The sequence below is a fragment of the Neofelis nebulosa genome, chromosome 15 (genome assembly GCF_028018385.1).
Source record: "Neofelis nebulosa isolate mNeoNeb1 chromosome 15, mNeoNeb1.pri, whole genome shotgun sequence".
Taxonomy (NCBI): Eukaryota; Metazoa; Chordata; class Mammalia; order Carnivora; family Felidae; genus Neofelis; species Neofelis nebulosa.
The window spans coordinates 75,165,057-75,183,326 of NC_080796.1; the positions used below are offsets into that span (position 1 = coordinate 75,165,057).

At 55.1% G+C, this 18,270-nt stretch overlaps 1 long non-coding RNA gene across 3 annotated transcripts; it reads right to left on the reverse strand.

Annotated features, from left to right (window-relative positions):
- Window positions 1-1,596: 1,596 nt before the first annotated feature.
- On the reverse strand, window positions 1,597-17,889 carry LOC131496516 (uncharacterized). 3 transcript variants are annotated; one of them, XR_009254522.1, is made up of 4 exons: window positions 17,793-17,889; window positions 16,934-17,050; window positions 11,320-12,363; window positions 1,597-5,291 (listed from the first exon to the last, which is right to left on the reverse strand). It is a non-coding gene; the product is annotated as an uncharacterized LOC131496516 (long non-coding RNA). The 3 variants fall into 3 exon arrangements; XR_009254524.1 differs by having other exon boundaries at window positions 1,597-4,840; window positions 5,143-5,291; window positions 16,934-17,889; XR_009254523.1 differs by adding an exon at window positions 13,504-13,799 and having other exon boundaries at window positions 16,934-17,889.
- Window positions 17,890-18,270: the final 381 nt, after the last annotated feature.

The window sequence follows — 18,270 nt, forward strand, 5'->3', positions numbered from 1 at the left end:
GGAGTGAAGGGTGGAGAGTGTCGAACAGGGAAGGAGCAGTGGGGCTGGCGGATCCAGGGCCTGACGTGCCCCATCGCTGGACTGGGGGTGTAGAGCCCTGGCCTCTCCAAATGCGGGCCCACCTGGCACTGGGGCAGGTCCTCAGGCCTGGACACAGGGCCCGAATCTCTGTGGCCCACACCCAGCCCTAGGCTGTGTCTCCTGCTGTTCAAGTCTGAGAACCACTCCTGCAGAAGGAAAGCACGGCGGGGGGGGGGGGGGGGGCGGGGGGGGGCGGGGGGGGCGGGGGGGGGAGGAGGGGGGCACCGGGCTGAGCCACAGCCAGGGGAGGGCAGGACTGTGAAGGGGGCAGTGGTCTAGGAAATGAGGGGCTGGAGGACGGGTCATCCACACAGACGCCGAATTTGAGTGACCACAGGAGAGGGCGACAGTGAGCCAGATGCCGAAGTCGCCAGCGAGCAGGGGCGTGACACAGGGACAACCCACGGGGCCAGGCTTCGGGAGAAAGGGAGACTTGTAGTTTGAAGTCCTCCTGTGCGGCTTCCCGCCCACCTCTGCTCCCACCTCCGGCCGCCCCGCCCCACTCGCCCCTGCCCTGCAGACAGGCCTCGGGTTCCCCAACCGCGTGCCCGATTTTAAAGCCACGTTTTCCAGCCTCCTCGACTTAAGGCCAGGAGTTACAGTTCTGTCCAACAAAACAGAAGCGCGGTCGTGGCCCAGGCTTCCGAGAGGTGCCTCTCATGAGGACACAGGCACTTTGCTCTGCCTCCCCTTCTGCAGGGACCGAGCCTCCCGCCGCCACAGGGAGGAAGGAGGAAACGACAAATCTCACAACCAGTTCCCCAGGTCTCAGGTCGCCCGCCGGCTGATCTGCCATCACCTGAACGCACACACAACAAAACTGTGCAGGGCGCAGGCTCTGTGCGAGATGCTGGGGGTCCAGACACGAGCCTGGCCTTCGGCTGGAGCTCAGCGCCCAGGGGGCCGCAGGCGGGACAGGGTCAGAGGCCACCGCAGGGCAATGGGTCAGACCCAGAACTGGAGGGAAAGGAGGTGGTCCAGACAGGCTCCCAGGAGGAAGTGGCTTTTGAACGGATGAGGAACGCAGGCTAGGTCCCTCTCATCTCTAGGCCGCAAGGCCACCGCGGTCTGGTCTCGTCTGTGTCCCGCACACACGCGAGCCTTATGCCGAGTGATGCCGCACAGGCGGCCCGGCACCTGGGCCTCAGGGCCCAGCGGGGACACACACAGGCGGCGCAGGGGAAGAGGAGGCTGCTTCTGGGCCAGGCCCCCCCACCCCACTGCCCCAGATGTGGCCTGGCCTCCATCCCCAGGGCCCCCGGGCCCCTCCTGCCCCTTCCTGCCCCCTCTGGCTCTGGCCCTTCTTCCCCAAGGCCGGGGGTGCTCTGCCGCCCCTGGTTTGGCTTTTCCCGGACCTCCTCTCCACTCTGACCAGCGCCCTCCACTTCCCACCTCCTGTAGCTTCCGACCCACCCGGTACCCATCTCCTCACCATGATGAAGATCAATCTTTCCCTACAAAATTTCATTTTGGAAAAATGTATATTTATACCATCTTTTTATTTTATTTTTAATGTTTATTTATTTTTGAGAGAGAGAGCATGAGTGGGGGAAGGGCAGAGAGAGGGGAGACACAGAATCCGAAGCAGGATCCAGACTCCGAGCTGTCAGCACAGAGCTCAACGCGGGGGCTTGAACCCATGAACCGTGAGGTCATGACCTGAGCCGAAGTCGGACACTTAACTGACTGAGCCACCCAGGCATCCCATGGTATTTCTATTTTTAGTGTTTTTCTTTAAATTTTTTTTTACGTTTATTCTTTTTTTTCTTTAATTTAAGGTTTATTTATTTTTGATAGAGAGAGAGAGAGAACGAGAGGCAGAGAGACACAGAATCTGAAGCAGGCTCCAGGCTCTGAGCTGTCAGCACAGAGCCCGACATGGGGCTTGAACTCACAGAGTGCAAGATCATGGCCTGAGCTGAAGTCAGAGGCTCAACTGACTGAGCCGCCCAGGCGCCCCTATTTATTTATTCTTGACAGACAGAGGGAGACAGAGCACGAGCAGAGGAGGGGCAGAGAGAGAGGGAGACACAGAATTTGAAGCAGGCTCCAGGCTCCGAGCTGTCAGCACAGAGCCCGATGCAGGGCTGGAACTCACAAACCGCGAGATCATGACCTGAGCCCAAGTCGTATGCTTCACCGACTGAGCCACCCAGACGCCCCATCAACCACCTTCTTTTAAAAGCAGCTCTTACCCACCTAAAATCACTCTGCTGGCTTAAGAAAGAGAAACGCATAATCTAAAACTAATTTTTCTCAGTCTGCATGCTTATATTACATTTAAATTCAACGTTTCTTATTTGCTTCAGTTTTAAATATTTAACGTTTATTACACATGAATTTATAAGATGAGGAGCACCAAGCACGTGTGCCCAGCATTTACAACGTGTGAAACGTGTTCACATACCTTATCGCACTCGACTTTACAATCCTGCTGCACGGTATGTTATTACTGTCCTTTCTCTGAAGCACAAGGACTGGAGAGGATAAGTGACTTCCCTGAGGCCACACAGCAAATTTAGAGCAGAATTTGAACCCAGGGCTTCTAACTCCAAATCCTACGCTCTTTTCATTGTATCATACAAAACCACAGCGTTCTTTTCTTCAGATTTTACCATTAGTAAGTGAAATAGGAAACTAACATTTTTACATGTTCTACAGCAATGTCAGGAAACCATAGCCTTGAGCCAAATCCGACCCACCAGCTTTCTGTAACTGAAGTCTTATTGGAACAGAGCCGCACGCGTTCCCGCACTTACAGCCGCTTCCACGCGGCAGAGGAGAGGATGTGCCGGCAGGGCACAGAGCGGCCACCATCTGACCTCTGACCCCTTACGGAAAGAGCCGGGCAGCCCGCGTCGTGAAGCCTTGGCTCTCACTCTGATCGTGCGTTCAGCCGAGAGTCGCTTTTCCTTTCCTTTTTAAACCACCGATGCAATGCCTGGCCCGTCCCAGAGGGACAGAGCGAGAATCTCTGGGGCTGGTCTTACAGCATCAGTGTTTTTTAAGAGCTCCCAGGGGATTTTAACACTAGCCGAGGTCAAACACTACTGTTCCACAGGGTCGTGCAGATTCAGAAACACCGGTTTCCAGGAAGTGTGCTTGAGGGTGGGAGGAGAGAGGAACCACCCCCACTGCACACGCCCTCTGACCCCACCGTCTTTCCACCTGCGAACTTCGGCCAGTGTCATCACCAAGGTCGCCCATCGGTAGGTGCTGCGGATGGCAACTCTTGGTCATTAGAACTCCTAGAATCTGAAGGCAGGCCCCAATGGTAAGATATTTTTTCGGTCCCGTACTTTATTTAAAAAAAATTTCTAGTATAGACTTGACAGGAGGCTCGGTACACTGGAGCTAAAATTGCCTCCTGTCTCCTACGCAATCTTTTGCACCTCGTTTTAAATAATGAAAATAACTTATTAGAATTTTTTAGTTACGGGGCGCCAGGGTGGCTCAGTCGGTTAAGCATCCGACTCTTGATCTCAGGTCACGGTCTCACGGTTCAGGAGTTCGAGCCCCGAGTCAGGCTCTGTGCTGACCGTGCGGAACCTGCTTGGGATTCTCTCTCCACCCCCCATCTCTGCCCCCCCGCCCTGCCCCGCCCTGTGCTCAGGCTCTCATGCACTCTCTCTCTCAAAATAAATAAGTAAACATAAAAAGTTATTTAAAAATAAGATTTTTTTGTCATAAAAGCACTGAATGTTTATTACAGAAATACAGAAAATACAAAATGTAGTTTAAACTATACGTACTTTCCACTTGTAACCTATTTCACTTAACGATATAGTCCTTTCAATCAATCACTACCAAAAATACCACTGAAGGGATCTCCAGTCTGCTACTAAGTCTGGCCCCAGCATTTACGGACCACCGACTTCACACCAAACAGGTGGAAGGTTATGCCGTGACCTTCACGGGAAGTCCGTCCACGCCATCAGAACGCAGCCAGACAACGGAGGAGCTGCTGAGGCCGCTGGGGGCGTGTGGACCAAGTGGCCCTGATCCCACACCCGGCACGCGTCCTGGAGACACTCACATGTGTGCACGTGGACACATTCAAGCCAGTTCCCTGAAGCTCTGGTGACAGCAGAAAAAACTGGGAAAATACTAGTTTGAACCATGCAAAACTGAACAGACGTGTTTGGTAACACCAGCAATTGTGTCCCGTACAACCTAGGTGTGTGTGTGTGTGCGCGCACAGACGTGTGGTTATGAGTGTATCAGGGGATAAAAGCCACAGACACACACAGACGAGGGACTGCCAGCGTCCCCACGGCCTTGTCCCGCCTCGCCAGTGGCCACGCCGCCCCCAAATGCCTTCCCAGCCCGCGCCCTGCACCGCCGGGACCCTCCCGGGCTCTGCTGCTCCCGCCCAGCTGGCCACCCGGGTTCCGATTTCACTGGAAACAGAGATGAATCAGAAGGGAACTCTGCACGCGGCCAGCCCCACATCGGTCACCTCCCTGCACCCCGGCATGCACCCCCACTGGGAAGACCTGTCCTTGCTCTGGACGCCGCCTCTCCCAGCTTCTCAAGGCCTTGGACACATCACTCCTCTCGCCTGCCTCAATTCACCTGCTCCCTGGACAGCAGGCGGAGGCACACTGGTGCCTGCTGTCCCCACACTGATACCTAACGCCCTCCGCCTCGCCCAACACTTCAGGTGCCATGAACAGAGCGCACAAACCCCTCTCTCCTGGGGCTTCTCTTCTCTGGGGAAGACAATCAACAGGACGAGTGAGTAGCGCGCCTGGTGAGTCTGTAAGTGAAACACACAAAGTCAGAGAGGGGACAGGAGGGAAGGGACGGAGGGCTCGGCAGCGTGGCCAGGCAGGCCCTTTGAGAGACTGACAACTGAACAAAGAGCGTAAAGAGCATGGTCAAGTGGGGAAGGGGGGGCAGCAAGTGCAAAGGCCCTGGGGCAAGGAGGCCAGGGAGGCTGACACGGAGCAAGGGATGGGAAGGAGGCTCAGGGCTGCAGGGGACGGCTCAGGCGGGGGCCCAGGGGGCTCGGCTCTTCCTAACAAGAGGGAGGCAGCGGAGTAAAGACCTAGGACCCACCTCCCGACACGGGGTCGCCGCGGCTGTGGGGATCAGAGCAGAAGAGAAACACGAGGAGGCTGTGGCGACCCAGGTGGGATGATGGTGACGTGGGACAGCGTGAGGCAGCGGGGGGCATGACAGTGTTCGGATTCTGCGGATGCCGAACTCTTCGTGACAAAACATTCCGCGGACACGGAGAAAGAGAGCACGATGAGCCCCCATGAGCCCCTCCCCACGTCTCAAGAACCATCGACATCTTGCCGGAATGGTTTCCCCCACCCGCCCCCCCACTTGCCGAAGTTTCACATCCTCTCCCCCGAACAGTGTGTGTGCATCTCAAAAAGGGGCATTTTCTTATGTAAATAGAATGCTGTTATCAAACTAAAAAAATTAAGGATAACTTTTTACTATCAAATAACGGGCAAATTTCACCAAGTGTTTCAGAAATACCTTTTCGTGGTCTTGTCCAAACGTCTACTCGTTGTCATTTCTCTTAGTTCCACAAAGGTCTGCACCAGACCTCTCAGCCCCCCACGCCCCTGTGTTTGGAGGCACATCGGCCGTCCTGAGACAGGGGTGCTGTGGCAGGGGCCGCACGAACCCCGTCTCTCCTTCAGACCGGAAATTCACACCTGAGTTTTAGATACAGGCTATTCTTGGCTAGGATACTTTAGAGATGGTGTGATCTTCAACAACATTGAAGGGAGCTTACATCCGGTCGTCTCACTTTGAGCGATGCTGAAGTAATCAGCAAGTGTAGGTGGTGATGGCCTGCTCCCTCCATCATAAAACGGCCATCAACATCTGACCCAAGCAGGGGCGCCTGGGTGGCTCAGCCGGTCGAGCCCCTGACATCAGCTCAGGTCATGATCTCGATGTTCATGAGCCCGAGCCCCGTGTCGGGCTCTGTGCCGACAGCTCGGAGCCTGGAACCCGCTTCGGATTCTGTGTCTCCCTCTCTCTCTGCCCCTCCCCTGCTCACGCTCAGTCCTTCTCTGTCTCAAAAATAAGTAAACATTAAGAAAGAATTGTTCTAAATATCTTATCCAAGGAGTTCGCGAGTCTGAAACAGGCATTTTATCATGGCTTACAAAATGATTCTCTACTCCCATGGTTTCTTCTGCACCTACGAGCTGGAGTGTGGCTTAAAACAGCAACTGTAAGGGCGCCTGGGTGGCTCAGTCGGTTAAGCCTCCAACTTCAGCTCAGGTCACGATCTCACGGTCCGTGAGTTCGAGCCCTGCGTTGGGCTCTGGGCTGATGGCTCAGAGCCTGGAGCCTGCTTCCAATTCTGTGTCTCCCTCTCTCTCTGTCCCTCCCCAGTTCATGCTCTGTCTCTGTCTCAAAAACAAATAAACGTTAAAAAAAAAAACAAAAAACAGCAACTGTGCTGGAAAAGCAGAGTACTTATTCATTCCCTTTAACGACCTAGTTTTATGTTAACGAATTATTGTCTTCCCACTTTCAATTTTGTCCAGTAAATTTTATTTCCTTCTCCTTTCTTTAGCTGTCATTACAAATGATTGCTTTGCTACCATCAGGGAGTTGTAGTTCTTTTTTTTTTTTTTTTTTTTTTTTAATGTTATTTGAGAGAAAGGCAGAGAGAGGGGGAGAGAGAATCCCAAGCAGGCTCTGTGCCCAACATGGGGCTCGATCTCATGAAACGTGAGATCCTCACCTCAGCTGGAATCGAGAGTTGGCCGCTCGACTGACTGAGCCACCCCGCGGCCCTGCCATCGGTGAGTTTCAACCAAATGCAGTCATTTGTAGTTCTGGTGCTCAAAGTGTCCCATCTTCAGCCCGCGGGGCCTCCCCTGTGCTAGATTGTGTGTCTCCTGACTTTATTTGGGAACTTTCAAACACGTATGGGACAAACCCGTGTGTGACAAACCCTAGTTACCGCCTCAACTTCAGTGATTCTCGCGACGGCCCACATTCACGTGCACCCTCTTGCCACCAGGCCTCAAACACCACACGGCTTAATGTGCAAACACACTGGCATACAGCCCCAGGGAGCAAGCCCCCGCCCCTAATACAACCTCCCTGTCCTTTCCACCGAAGCCCAAAGCTCTCTAGTTGTCTGGCATAGCAGCTCAGGCCTAGAAGCTTCCGTGAGAAGGGCTTGGTTCCTCTCTGGAGAATGGCATTTCAGAGCGAACCACGTAGGAAACAGCAGCACTTGAAGGTTTTTAGTCCATCTGGCATCGTGTAGGTGACCTGTATTCTCAGGAAGAAACTCAGAAAACTAGTGAAGGGAGGGTACGGGGCGCCTGGGTGGCTCAGTCGGTTGAGTGTCCGACCCTGGCTCCGGTCACGATCGCCCAGCTCACGGGTTTGAGCCCCACGTCGGGCTCTGTGCTCATAGCGCGGAGCCTGCTTGGGACTCTTGCCCTCCTTCCCTCTGCCCCTCCCCTGCTTGTGCTGTCTCTCTCTCAAGATAAACCAACTTAAAAAAGTTTGAAAGTAGAAAGCACACCAGCGGTTAACAGAGCAAGCGGGTGATGGATTTCAACGCTCACAATGAGGCTGGAGTTGGCAGACGCAGCGATGGCACAAAGACAGACGTCGTGATCGATGCGGGAGAGCCACGGCCCAGAAATCAACGGAGTTTTAACCAGCGTGCCACGATGATTCAACGGACAAAGATGGGGACAGCCGGATGTCCACGTGAAGAAAGAGGCTGACCCCTACCTCACACAACAAGAACACGTTCAAAAAGATCACAGACCTGAATGTAACAACTCAAACTATAAAACTCTTAGAAGAAGACAGAAGTGGGGCACCTGGGTGGCTCAGTCAGTTAGGCGGCCGACTTCGGCTCAGGTCATGATCTCGCGGTCCGTGAGTTCGAGCCCCGCGTTGGGCTCTGCGCCGACAGCTCAGAGCCTGGAGCCTGTTTCAGATTCTGTGTCTCCCTGTCTGACCCTCCCCCGTCCGTGCTCTGTCTCTCTCTGTCTCAAAAATAAATAAACATTTAAAAAAATAAAAAAAAATAAAAAAAAGAAGACAGAAGTATAAATCTTCCTGATCTTGGATAAGGCAACGGATTCTTAGATAGGATGCCTAAAGCATGAGCAAACGAGGAAGAAGAAATCAGAATCCCTCAAGGGCACCTGGGTGGTTCAGTCGGTTAAGTGTTGGACTCTGGACTTGGGTTCCGGTCACGACCTCGCAGTCTGTGGGATCGAGCCCCGTGTCAGGCTCTGTGCCGACGGCACGGAGCCTGCTTGGGGTTCTCTCTCTCCCCCTCTCTCTGCTTCTCCCTGGCTCACACGTGCACATGTGCTCTCTAAATAAACTTTATAAAAAATTGGAATTCACCAAAATTAAACACTCCTGTGTCCCAAAGGGCACTACAGACCGTGACCTGCCAGGAGTATTTGCAGAAATTTGTATCCAGAATGTACAAAAACTCTTGCAAGTCAGTGATAAGAAGACAGATGAGCCAGGTCAAACGTGGACAATGAATCCAAGCAGATATTCGTCCAAAGAAGATTCGCAGACAGCCAGTAAGCACACGGAGAGATGCTCCTTAGTTATTAAGGAAATGCCGGAGGCAACCCTAACGAGCTGCCACTTCTTCCCCACTAGGTGGCTGGAATCGGAAGACAGAGAAGAGATCTTGGCGAGGAACTGGGAGGACGGAAGCCGTCCACACTGCGGGTGTAGAGCGTAAGGCAGGGCAGCCGCCAGAGACCGCGTGGCCTGGAGTTGTCACGTGACCTAGGCGCACACCCAGGACAGCCGGGACGTGTGCACGCACACGCCTGCACACCGATACTCACGGCGTGATTCGTGACAGCCAAAAAAATGCCAGTAACGCAAATGTCCACCAAACGGTGAATGGACACACCGTAACACGCCCCCGGAGTATCATTCGGCCATAAAAAGGAACCAAGCCCTGAGACACGGGGACGCGGACGAGCCCTGAGAACATCACACTAAGGGAAAGAAAACAGAGAAGGCCACGTGTTGTTGGATTTCACTTACAGGAAATTCTGGGACAGGTGAATCCACACGGGATGGACATTAGCGGCTGCCAGAGGCGGGGAAGAGAAGGAAGGCGGGGGGAGGCCTGCTAATGGCCCCAGGGTTTGAGGTGACGAAAATTTCCTGGAATTAGTGGTACCGGTTGCACATCCTTGTGAATATACTCGAAACCACTGAATTGTACATTTTTTAAAGGGTCATTTATTTTGAGAGACAGAGAATCCGAAGCAAACTCCACGCGGTCAGCAGAGAGCCCGACACGGGGCTCGATCCCATGACCCTGAGATCATGATCTGAACCAAAATCAAGAGACGGACGCTTAACTGACGGAGTCACCCAGGTGCCCCCTGAATTGTACATCTTAAGCAGTGGCTTCTATGGACGTGAGGTAGATCTCAGTTTTAAAAAAAGAAAGGTTAATTTGGGAATGCAAGCTGGTGCAGCCACTCCCGAAAACAGGATGGAGGTTCCTCAAAAAAAAAAAACTAAAGACAGAACTACGCCACGACCCAGCAATTGCACTGCTAGGCATTTCTCCACGGGATACAGGTGGGCTGTTTCGAAGGGACACGTGCACCCCCACGTTTACTGCAGCGCTGTCGACAACAGCCAAAGGACGGAAAGAGCCCAAATGTCCCTCGATGGATGAGTGGATAAAGAAGATGTGGTCTATAGATACAAGGGAGTATTTATTACTCGGCAATCAAAAAGAATGAAATCTTGCCATTTGCAGCTACATGGATGGAACTGGAGGCTATTATGCTAAGTGAAATTAGTCAGAGAAAAGACAAAAATCATAGGACTTCACTCATAGAAGGACTTTAAGAAACAAAACAGATGAACGTAAGGGAAGGGAAGCAAAAATAATATAAAAACAGGAAGGGGGACAAAACAGAAGAGACTCATAAATATGGAGATCAAACTGAGGGTTACGGGAGGGGTGGTGGGAGGGGGGATGGGCTAAATGGGTAAGGAGAATTAAGGAATCTACTCCTGAAAACATTGTTGCACTCTATGCTAATTTAGATGTAAATTAAAAAAAATAAAAAATTAAAGACAACAAAATAAAATAAAAAATAAAAAATAAAAAGAAAGGTTAATGCAGTGAAAACAAGAAAGAAAACGAAAAGACCAGTGCTGTTATTGCTGTGAGCAATTAATTGCCTTTTATCCCCGACTGAAGCTTTCCATGTTCTGCCAGCACCTGGAAAGTGTGCCGCTGGTCAGTTCACCTGCAAACAGTGAGTCTCTCTCACTTCACAGCTCCTGATCGGGCAGGGGGGCTACGGTCAGAAACTTCTCAAGGGGCGCCTGGGGGGCTCGGTCAGTTGAGCGGCCAACTTCGGCTCAGGTCATGATCTTGGATTCGAGCCCTGGGTCGGGCTCTGTGCTGACAGCTCGGAGCCTGGAGCCTGGAGCCTGAAGCCTGGAGCCTGCTTTGGTTCTGTGTCTCCCTCTCTCTGCCCATCCCCTGCTCATACTCTCTCTCTCTCAAAAAAAAAAAAAAAAAAAAAAAAAAAAAACAATCAAAAAAAAGCCCCAGAAACTTCTCCTTAAAATCCTACTTCTTCAGGGCGCCCAGCTGGCTCAGTCGGAGGAGCGTGTGACTCTTGACTTCAGGGTTGTGAGTTCGAGACCCATGGTGGATGTGGAAATAACTTAAGTTTTAAAAAAAGTTTTTTTAATTATAAAATCCTACTTCTTTAGCTCAAGTGTTTCCTCCTCTCTGGGGCTGCACTGAGTTTGTAAGTTGACAGAAAGCACTGTGGGGGAGGCTACTGCCCTCCTGTGAGGGGACAAGGACCACAGGTCCCCTCTGCCACCATGTGGGACGGCAAGGCCAGGAAACCCCAGTTAATGGAGCACTGCGGACAGGGGAGGAGGAACACTGAGAGAGGGGACAAGGAGCATGGGCACAGGGGATAAGGAGCACTGGGGGGAGGCAGCAGAGCCCCTGCCCAGATGCCACAGGAGCTCCTGTCCCATTTCATTTCAAGTGACAGGTGGTACCAGCCCACCAGGAACGGAGGGGACAGCCCCAGTGCCCCATCAGGCGTCAAGAATCCCCCAGCCCGCCCCTGTGACCGACTAGGATTTCACGGGTTACGAAGTCATTAATTCTGACCCACTCAGCACTCCAATACCAGTTGTCTTCTCGGTCACATAACTTGATAGGCCCACCTTTTACTATGACAGGTTACTTACACAGCTCATTGGTCACGTGGTTTGGTGCCTGGCGGCAACGGGGGACGTGCATTCAATTGTTGGCTGAGGGATCCAACCTCCAGCTTCTTCGTCCCCAAGAGGGAGTCACCACCCGCCGCCCAGGGTTGTTCTAAGAACGTGACAGAACCATGCTGTTGCAAAACTCAGCCTACTTCCTGGAGCATTCCCGATAATTAAAACAGAGCAGGTGGCGTAGAAGGAGTCAAGTACAACCGGGCAGGCAGCGCGACTTTCACTGCTTGGCAAGGAGGCGCGCAGGCCAGCAAATCCCTGAGAGATGCGTGGCCTGCGGCGGGCCCCCAGAGGTTAGCTGCTCTCCTCTGTCGTCCCGGACTAAGCTGCAGTGCGAGAGCTAGGTCACCATCTCTAAGCGTGCTGCGTCTCAGGCTCGTTATTCTGCAGAATGTACAAAATACAAACACCCCACAAAAGGCCAGGGGCAGCTTAAGTCAGTAAATTACGCTTCGTTTTCCACCGTCTGTCCTTCCGATGCACCATTTCAGGCAGGGATGGCGCTCCGAGATTTTCAGGCTGTCGCCCGCCTCCCCAGACAGTACGATTCCTGGGGTCAGGCACCGCTGTTCGTGTTCTAGTCTCCAAGTGCACAGCCAACTGACCGAACCGATTCGTTTCAAAATCGTACGGTGCAGCTTTTTGGCTGAAACCCACCCCTTCCTGGGACGGGGGGGGCAGGCACTTACACCCTGGCGAGCCCCCTCCATCCAGAGCAGCAGGCAGGGTGAGCCCCACCCAGGGTCACGTGGGGCGGGAAGGGGAAGCGTGCAAGGCAAGAACTTTCTGGGCCCAAATTGGCCACGTCCAAGGCAGACGGGGGGAGCCGATGAGCCTCCTCACCGGCACGTCCGCGTTTCTAAAGTGTCTTTCGGCCCTGGTGACATCAGGTGACCGCAGGCTGCTAAGTCATAAGGGGGGGCCAAGGACGAGCAGCGGTGGACAGAAGAACACCTCAAGGTTTCAGGGGAAGGTTGCCGACGCACACCTCCGTCTCTCCTCTCCGACATCCTAAGGAGAAACAGTACACAGAGGTGTAAGTTTAGGGGACTCAGGGGGTCGGAGCAGGTGATAAAAGTCCCCGCCTCGTGAATAATAAATGCCGACATCACACGCAAGCCCTCAGCAGACACCTGTGATACTGCATCGGATGGACATGACTGCCTTCCGTGGCCCTGGGTGGGAGCAGGGGGCTGAGTTCCAGAGCTCCCGAGGTGCCGAGGAGAAAGGAGGGGTGCAGGGCAGGAGGGCGTTGGGATGGGACCCGCAGAGGGAGCAGCTCCTGCCCAGGCTGGTGTGCAGGCAATATTCAGGCAGTGTAGGGAGAGGAGGGGGAGAGGAGGGGGGAGAGGAGGGGGGAGAGGAGGGGGGAGAGGAGGGGGGAGAGGAGGGGGGAGAGGAGGTGGGGGAGAGGAGATGGGGGAGAGGAGGGAGGGAGAGGAGGCAGGGGGAGGGAGAGAGGAGGTGGGGGAGAGGCGGGGGGGGGAAAGGTGGGGGAGAGGAGGCAGGGGGAGAGGTGGGGGAGAGGAGATGGGGGAGGGGGAAAGGAGGTGGGGGGAGGGGGAAAGGAGGTGGGGGGAGGGAGAGAGAAGGTGGGGGAGAGGAGGCGGGGGAAGGGGGAGAGGAGGTGGGGGAGGTGGGAGAGGAGGCAGGGGGAGGGAGAGTGGAGGCAGGGGGAGAGGAGGCGGTGGGGGGGGGAGAGGAGGCGGGAGGTGGGAGAGGAGGCGGGTGGGGGGAGAGGCGGCGAGAGGTGGGGGCAGAAGGGGGAGAGGCCCCTTTCTGCCCCAGGAAATCGGGGCTGCCCCGCAGCACCCGCCTCTCCCCCCCAGTGTTCTCCGCCTGCGGGTTGGAGAAAGACGGGTCTGGAGAGGGTGGAGGGTGGAGGGTGGCGTGGAGGGTGGAGGGTGGCGTGGAGGGTGGAGGGTGGCGTGGAAGGAGGAAGGGAACGAACAGGCAATGGCTCCAGGACCGCGGGTGCACAGCGAGGGGGGTCTGCGCAGTGGCGGCGGCTGGGGACACGTCGCCAGGCGAAAGCAGCGCGCCGCTGACGGGGGCGAGACACGCTGGCCGGCCCCCGCGTCCAGGCCCGAGCAGGCACGGGGTCGGCTACTAGGACCCAGGTTAGGGATGGGGACCCCCAGGCTGACCCACCAAGGGATCCCTGCCCCTCCAAGGCTCCGTTCTCGGCACGCTTCCGCGGAGGCCGCGAAGTCGCCGCCGCTCCAGGACCTGCCACACACGGGTCTCAGCGTCCCACTCCCCAAGCCCAGACTCCAACAGAAGTAGCAGAACCCTGCATAAGCCGCGATGCCCGCTTCCTCCTGCCAGACTCGGGTCCCAAGCCCTCCACTCAGCCGCTAATGGTTACAGCACATGAGGGAGACGCTGGGGTGATTCCGAGCTCCAGAGCTCCAGCCAGGTGCCGCAGGACCAGGGGAGACCAAGGGCTGTGGGGCAAGAGAAGGATGGCTTATCAGCGAGAGGAAGCAACTCACACGCTGCCGTTTCTTCCAGAAGGCTCTCCTGCAGAGCTAGCCACAGTCAGAGGGTGCCAGCCCAATTTGCCATCACACAAGTACTAAGCAGGTCCTGTGGCAGGCAGAATAACGGGGCCCCAGGGTGGTCAACGTCCTAATCCTTGGAGCGTGTTAAGGGTCCCGGTCCAAATTCCAATGTGGTGGGAATGGGGTTCACAGCACCAGGCAATTCTCCAGATACCCAGCTTGGTGTCCAAAATTCAGTTCAATTCTGGCACTGTCTCTCCAGGGACAGCCTCAGATCTCACAGACTAAGGGCTCAGCCCCCCAAGTTCAACTTCAGACGCCAGTCAAGGCAAGTCTAGACTGTCACCTGTGCTTTTGACTGACCAACTATAGATCGGAGGTTCCCATGACCCCCTCCTTGGGTTCAGTTCATTTGGTACAGCGACTCCTGGACCATTTTCCTACACCATTTTCCTTCCTGGACTACAGGTTTATTTCGAGGGATGGAAGCCCGGAACAGCCAGGTGGAAGAAACGCAGAGGGGAAATGGAGGTTGGAGGAGTGCCTGGGGGGCTCAGGCAGGTGAGCGTCTGACTTGGGCTCAGGTCACGATCTCACGGTTTGTGAGTTCGAGCCCCATGTTGGGCTCTCTGCTGTCCGCATGGAGCCTGGAGCCTGCTTTGGATCCTCTGTCTCCCTCTCTCTCTGCCCCTCCTCTGCTCATTCTGTCTCCTTCTCAAAAATAAATAAACTTAAAAAAAAAAACCTTTAAGAGAAAAAAAAGACATACACGTAGAAAAAGGCACAGAGCGTCCGTGCCCTCCAGGAGCACCATTCTCCCCAAATCCCTACGAGTTCACCAACCCTGAGGCTCCCTGAACCCCGTCCTTTGGGGTTTTGTAGAGGCTTCATTACACACGCTCGGTTGCTTAACTCATTGGCCCCTGGGGATGGATGGACCCTCTCCCCTCCCTGGAGGAACTTCCAGTCCCACCCTCCAGTCCCTGGGTTCCTTCCCCGCACCGGCCAGCATCCTCGACACCTAGCGGCTTCCCCAGCCACCTCATTAGCATAAGAAAAGACACCTTTGTGGCTCTCACCCCAGGAACTTCCAAGGGCTTTCCGAGCTCCGTGCCAGGAACAGGATAAAAACCAAGTATGCATTTCGTATAAGCCACACTATCACACCTCCAAATCTGTTGGGTCACATGGCAAACGGAATTGGAATTGCTTATCAGATGATCTTAAAATAGATTCTCGGTGGGCCTAATGCAGTCAAGAGGGGCCCTGGAGAGTGCTGGGGGACTGCAGAAGCAAGAATAAAGCAAAGCAGGCTGGGGAGAACTCTGCCGGCCCTTCCGGCCACTGGAGCGGCCAGGAGCTGGGTGCTCCCCTGGGTCCTCCGGACAGAACGGGGCCCTGCGCACACGCTGATTTGCGCTCAGCCACCCGTGGCAGACCGCAGGGCTACAGTGCCGTAGCTTGGGTTAAGCCACTAAAAAGGAGGTAATCTGTTACACGACAGCAAACAGGAAACTATTCCCGGTACCGTGAGCAATTCTGAAATCACACCCCCCAGGGCGCAAGGGCCAGGCCGCGACAGAAACACAGAACCTCGGAAAGGCGCCTTTCGGCTTCCACGCAGCCCCAAGCCCAGCGCGGGGGCCCTGGGTGCGGCTAACCTGTCGAGCGGGAATCCAAACACCTGTGCCACAGTCCCCAGGGTGGATGACACCGCAAAGCCCTCCACCCGTGAAGAGCAGCCTCCTTGTTCATCCGTACGCACTTCCCTGGCGCCTTCCCACGAATGCGGTAATCTGCGCTATCACTTTCGCATTTGACGGACGGAAAAGGCTGGTTATGAAAGACACTGAGGGACCTCAGGTCTATGGCTCTGAAGACCGGGTTTTTTCCCTATAAGTAAGGAGACGCTCAAAGTCACCTTAAAGGGATTTTTTTTTTTTTTTAATTTTAGGAGAAACACAAATTAAAACATTAAATTTCGGAAGAAAATGGTAATGCCTCCAAATCGTCCCCAGCTGTGTGTCAGCTGCAACTAAACTGAAACCAACTACGAGTAATTGAGAGAATTAGAAGACGCAGGTATGGACGAACCTCTGTTCGTTTATGGGTGCATCAGGGGTACGGTGTCACTGTCCCAGGAATCCCTGGAAAAGTCTGTGGGCCGAGCAGGGCGGGCACCCTCACCTCCAAGCCAAGGCCCTCCCTAAATCTTTCAAAGATACCTGCAGGGTCTGCCAGGTGCAAACTCGCAGTCTCATTTAACCCTCACGGAAACCCTAAGAGCTAGGCAGCAACACCCACTGTGCAGGTGAAACCCCGGAGCCCAGAGGTGAAAACCTGGCAGGTCCGTCCAAGACCGCGTGATCTCTGCTCATGAATGGAGAAGCCCGCTTTTGAATCTGGACCACAGAACTCCCACGTCATGAACTTCCCCTCCTTGTTTGCTCTGCAGTAGGATCTTATCTGTGTTGTTCGAAAAGGCAAAGAACTTAGGGGCGTCTGACTTCCGCTCAGCTCATGATCTCAGGGTTCTTGAGTTTGAGCCCGGCGTCGGGCTCTGTGCCGATAGCTCGGAGCCTGGGGCCTGCTTCAGATTCTGTGTCTCCCTCTCTTTCTGCCCCTCCCCTGCTCATGCTCTCCCTCTCTCTCAAAAATAAACATTAAAAAAGGTGTTTTTTTTTTTAAGACAAAGAATACATAAAGAACTCGTGCAACTCAATAACAAAAGAATAAACCAATTAAAAAGGGGGCAATTTGATAGACATTTCTCCAAAGATACAAAAATGGCCAAGAAACACACGAAGACACCCGACCTCTCCTCCTTCCCGGACCAAGGGAAATGCAAGTCAAGGCCATAAGGATACCAGCCCTACACGCCTGGAGGGCTGGAAGTAAAGAGACAGGCAACAGTAAGTGTTGAGGCTGTGAAGAAATGGAAACCCCCACACCGCTGGTAGGAACGTAACCTGGCCACAGCCACTTTAACAATTTGGGAGTTTCTCAAAAAGTCAAAGAACTCCCTATGCCCCAACAATTCCACTCCGGGTTGTCTACTCAAGATAACTAGAACCTACCTGCGCACAAAGACTTGTACGTGGCAGTCCTGTTCACCAAACCCCAAACTGCAAACAACGATGAATGGATGGACTGGTTAAGTCAATCCACTGTATACGCACACAATGGAATATTATCTGGCAACATAAAAGGACAGAAGCATTGATAAATGCTACTACCTGGACGAATATCAAAAACATGATGGTAGGAGGGGAAAAAGCCGGAGGCAAAAGGCGGAGTACTGCATTGTTCCATTTCCAGGAAGCGTCCAGAACAAACTTGTAGAGACAGAAAGTAAATCAGTGGCTGCGGGCAGGGATCGCTACTGGGCACGAGGTTTCCTTTCGGAACGGTGGAAATGCTCCAAAATTAGATTGTGATGCCTGCACCGAAAATACAATAAATACCTGTTTAGTGTACACGTAAAATGGGTGAATTTTACGGTGCGTAAATTATGTCTCAATAAAGCTATTTTGTAAACAGCCACGACACATTTCCAAGAACGGCTGGTGTCGGCAGGCATGTTTTTGTCACCCATCGCACAGAGCCCCGTGGCCCCTCCGCCAGCACTCAGGACGTAGGGCGTCGCCCTCGGCAGCAAGTTTACTTTCAGGCTGGAAGTTTTCTGAATCGCTTCTCAACGGGAGGGGGCTCGCGGGGCCCCCAGTCAGGTGAAGTGCCCCCGGGCGTGCAGACGCCCCACCGCAACTTCCGCAGACGCAGCCAGCGCGAGCAAGCGACTGCCCCGGGGGTGACCGCGCGCGCGCCCCGCCACCCCGGAGTGGAAACGGGGGTGCGGCTTGCGCAGCCGCCTCCCAACGCCGCGGGCCCGCCACCCCTCGCCCCGGCGCCTGGGGCCCGGGGCCCGCCACGCCGTACCTGCCCGGGCCCCTCGCGTCCACCTGCCGCCGCGACGCCGCGACGCCGCGCCCGGGTTGCGCGCTCCGCCCACCCCCCCCCCCCGAACCCCCCCTTCCGAATCCCCCCACCCCCGCAGCGGCCGGCGGGGCGGGGCCGGAAGGGAGGGGGTCGGCTCCCGCACCGGGGGGCCCCCACCCCACCCACCCCACCCCCACCGTCGACGGCCCACGCGCAGAGCGGCTCGTGGGACCGCGCGGGGGCCGCTCCGCGCGGGTGCGGGGCGCTGCGCGAGCGCGGGGGACCCCGGGCCGGCACGTGCGCCCCCTCTCCTCCCCCCTCCCTCCTCCCCGCCCCGGGCGCAGGCGCCGACCCCGGCGGATCTGGGCGGGAGGCGCCAGCCGCCGAGGGAGGGGCGCGCCGAGGGTGGGCGGCCTGTCGTCGGTCCCCGGTCGGTCGCGGCGCCGTCCCCTGTCGCCCCGGCGAGCGTGGGCAGGGC